Source organism: Brienomyrus brachyistius, chromosome 21 (genome assembly GCF_023856365.1).
Source record: "Brienomyrus brachyistius isolate T26 chromosome 21, BBRACH_0.4, whole genome shotgun sequence".
Taxonomy (NCBI): Eukaryota; Metazoa; Chordata; class Actinopteri; order Osteoglossiformes; family Mormyridae; genus Brienomyrus; species Brienomyrus brachyistius.
The window spans coordinates 10,186,237-10,191,001 of record NC_064553.1 but is presented as its reverse complement, the minus strand read 5'-3'; positions in this window follow the sequence as shown (position 1 = coordinate 10,191,001).

Here is a 4,765-nt window from a genome sequence, read left to right as displayed (position 1 = left end):
GAGAGCTTCTATGGTGAAATCCATGTTTTAGTAAGAGCCCCAGCACTTCCCTGTATATCTCATGTAAGGTTTCCCCAACACCTACATGGGCGTCCCGGGAGTCAGCAAGGGCATTTTTGTGTAAAATCCCTGCTACTTTGGTTGCTGCCCCTGCTGACGTGCCCTGCACTGCCCTGCGGGGCAAATCCCCATGAATTTAGGACAATGACCATTTCCCTGAAAACGAGGAAACTAGTCCTTCATCCACCTCTGTTCTGCTACCTCACCATCCTCTTTGCCCTCTCTCTCTCTCTCTCTCTCTCTCTCTCTCTCTCTCCCACTCTCATCATTTGGGCTGCAGGGCTTCATACACATATGTGAGCAGAAGTGCTCCTCTTCCTTGACCCGCTCTGAGGAAAAAAAAAAAAAGAGAGAGAGAGAGAGAGAGAGAGAGCGCCTTGCATGAATAGGCGCTCGCAGCTCTGAGGCCGTTTCAGCGGCCAGGCTTATAAATAAATTTCTGCTGCCAGAGGAGCTAACGTATTAGCTGGTCCACATGGATCAGTGATTCTCCATCACTGTGACCTCAGTATCCCTTTAGGGCAGCAGAAAAAAAAACCCTGGAACAAAGACATAATGTAATTTATGAATGCATTTCCTAGATATGCGGCAGTAAACAACCTATATTTTACCTTAACTTGCTACCCAGTTACACGGATGGATTCTCTACTGGGGCAATTCGGATCCTTCTAGAATGGTGCTACGGCAGCAGAACTGCGGTCATGACATTATCATTAATTATAGATTTTTGGACCAGCATAGCAGCGCAGTGGGGAGCGCAATGCCCTCACACCTCCTGGCTTATGAGCTTCATGCCACTGAATGCTTGGAGTTTGCACATTCTCCCCATATCTGTGTGGGTTTCCACCCACAATCCAAAAAAAAGTCATGTGATTGGATGAGTTGGTATCCCCACATATGCCTTATCATAAGACCGTGCAGTGTGAGTACCCGGCAATGGACTGATCATCGTTCCGACTTGTGCCTTGTGCTTCCTTAAATAGGCTTACGTAACACTTTACTTAAAGCACCCATGTATAATGCATTATAGATGCCTTCATAATGCGTTATAATGCATTCATACCCATGGCTATGACTATTTAAAGAAAGGCATAACGCATTATAGCAAAGTGTATTATGCATTATGAATGTTCTATGAAGCTCTCACCCCTAATACAATATAAATACCTCCATAATGCTTTATAATAGCTTATACTGAGATTTATAATGCATTATGAACATATTAATAGTGCATTTTAGAGGCACAGTGTGCAGGCAGAATGGATGTAACTTTCTGAAAATGCACTAAAGCTAACAGGAGTGAGCAAAAACAAATTCAGATCATATAGCAATAGCTAAAAATGGCAACCACAAGACCCTTCATCCACAGAGAAAGCAACTTTTGTAAAATAATGAACAGAAAATCAATATAATCAAAACTGAAACAGCAAGCTTAGCATCTTTAACCACGGTCATATTTGCTGTTCTGCTTTTCTCGTAACAGTGTGGAGCATTTTTTCACAGTTCAGAAAAGTTAACATGCTAGATTAGTGCTATGTAACTTCGCTGTTAAATGGTGGAATTTAGATGTAATCATTTCTGCATTTTGATCACTTCGGAGTTTGTTTGATGGATAATTCATTTCAAAATGCCAACAGGAGAATCATTTTCATGCACATTTCTAGATCTGAATGGGCTTATTATTATCAAAACTGAGAGCATCCTTAATCATGGCTGAGTGATTTGGTTTTGGAAATTCAAGGTCTGTCCCAGGAGGGGTTGAAAAAAAGCACAATTGTTTTTGTGCAAATAGAGACACCAAGTGGTTCGAATTAGAATTGCACCTTTGCCCATGAGTTATGCAATAATGTGACCTTACTGTGTCATACAGTAAGCAATTCAATTTTTATTAAGGTGAACATTTAGGCTTCACGGGCTGTTCTGTCTGTTTTTGAACCCACTGTCCCTCATAAAATATGGCCATCTCTCTATGCAACAATATTTTAACATGTATTAATTTTGTCCACAATATTTATGTCGAAAAAATTGGTTAACATTGTGTACCACTGTGTAATTATCCTTCAAATATGCATACAAATGTATAAAATGCTGGATGTACCACTTATGGCTAACACTATCATCAATCCTATCAATGTCCTTTAATTAGTAGGTATACTTTAAGGGGAATAATTCAAAAATATTTGCAGACAATCATGCAAAACAAAAATGCACATTTTAAAGAAATTATTACATCCATAAAATATGGGGAAAATTCGGTAAATAAACAAAAATACTGGTAAAACAAGCATATTTTTCAGGTAAAACTAAACTTTGAGATTTTTTAAAAACACTGCACTGTTTTTATTACTGACAGAAGGGGCACCTGCTGGATTTTATCTCAAAGTATACACACACACACACACACACAAGCACACACACACACACACGCAGACACACACAAGGACAGGTTTGTAATTATACGGATTCTCTATTCATTTCTATGGGGAAAACTCTAATCCCAACGTGACAACCTTAACCCCCACCCAGCCCAAACCTTGACCATAAGTAACCAAACAAAACATGAGACTTTTGGCATTTTTAGTTTTTTTTTATTGCATTTACAGATCTTTGTGGGGACCTGAAAAATGGTTCCCGTTACTTAAAAAAAGGTTTTTATTGTATTATGAAGGACATTTGATCCACACAATGTAACATAAACCTAATCGATACAAACGCACACACACACACAGACACAGACACACACACACATACACAAACACTGACCGGTTTTAGCATTTCTTGCATTTGGAAATCACTTGCTTGCTAAAAACCAGGAGTGCATGCTTCTGTTCTGAGTGACAGTCCCATTTCAGTAACGATTGTACTGATACTGGCAGAGCAGTGCACTGACACAGATAATAGGCTAACCTGAGGCACTTACCCAGCGGGGGGCTGACAGCAGTGAGACTTGCCCATTACGTCAGCACAGATTACCTGCTGGACTAATGCGACGTCGTTGTTCTCTTCTGTGGAAAACGAAAGACTTTTCCACACTTAATATTGAATTATAAATGTATATAATTGTAAACGGGCCTGCAGACGGACACCTCTCATAGCCTAAGTGGTGAATGAGCCGATGAAATTCCTTGTCCTCCACTACTAGAAATGACTGATTATCACCCAGTGTAATTATCTCCGTGTCTTTAACTCTGGTGAATGATGATAAAGTTTAAATATCAGCCGGCAACTTCAGTACGTTAATACATATCTTGTGCATCCGTACATGTTGTACAATTTGTTATGCAAACAAAGAGAGAAATATATTGCCTTACTTTACATTTGCGACACAGATATAACGAGGTAAAACAACAAGCAAACAAGTAAAAATCACTCATCATGTTCGCCAAATAGACCGAGTCACAGTAAGAACGCCAAGGGTGTTCACAGCGCGTGCAGGGGTACAGCTACCGGCGCCCAGGACTCTCAGCAAGCTTTCCTTTAAACACCAATGCATATCCAATGTCTCTAATTAGTTCGGCTCATTTTTTCTCTTTACTGTTGATGAGAGAAACACAAGTACAAGGTTACTCTTTGGTTTTTCCATGACTCTCTAGTATGACTTTCAAGAGATCCATCCATCCATCCATTCATCCATCAGTTTTCTATACCACCTTGTCCTCTGCAGGGACGCGGGGGTCCAGAGCCTCTCAGAAGCTACAGGCAGAAGACATGGTATAACCCAGGATGGGGCACCTAGCTCTCCAGGAGATACGAAACGTAATTCTCTGTCAGTGTAAAGTGTTTTTCCCTCTGCATTTTGATCACTTCAGAATTTGATCGATTATTCGTTTCAAAACGCCAACAGGATAATCGTTTTCATGCACATTTCTAGATTAGAATGGACCTATTATTATCTAAAGCTGGGATCATCCTTAATCATGGCTGAATGATTTGGTTTCGGAAATTCAAGATCTGTCCCAGGAGGGGTTGAAAAAAAAGCACAATTGATTTTGTGCAAATAGAGACACCAAGTGGTTTAAATTATAACTGCATTAGATATGCAACAATGTGACCTTACTCTGTCACAGAGTAAGCAATCCCATTTTATTAAGGTGTTGAAGCAAAACAAAAGCCATAGTTTACTATAAAACTATGTACATATACTCCTCGGAACAGAAAATGCGTTTTGAATGTCTCTAATGAGTTCTGCTGAAAAGTTTCTTCACTGCTGACGGGAGAAACATGAGTAAGCAGTTATCCCGTGGTGTTTCCATGACTCACCAATAGGACCTGAAGGAGAAAGGAAACGTTATTCCCCATCAGCGTAAAGCGTATGGTGCCCCCTAGTGGTCATATCACATAAATCACAATAGGGAAAGTCTTCTAGTGACCTTACAGCGGGTCATAAAAAAACTATTAAAACAGTGTATATTAACCAGCCCCCCGGTTTTTAAAGTCTCATACTACCAAGTGACCACATCAGGCTTTAGATTAACATACATATGGTCTCTAGATAGTATAATTGTTGTTGCTTACATAATTTAGAGGAAACAACGTGTCCAATTAATTTATACAATTTTAAATACGCGTTGTGTTATTTTTAGACGTGGTATTAAATGAATTTGCTTTGAAACTTTTTAGTGGTACAATTGCACAATTCCCATGACTATTTCCTGTCACTTACGAACAGCGTCCACCCGAAGCGCATCCTTAGTCCTTTTCCTGC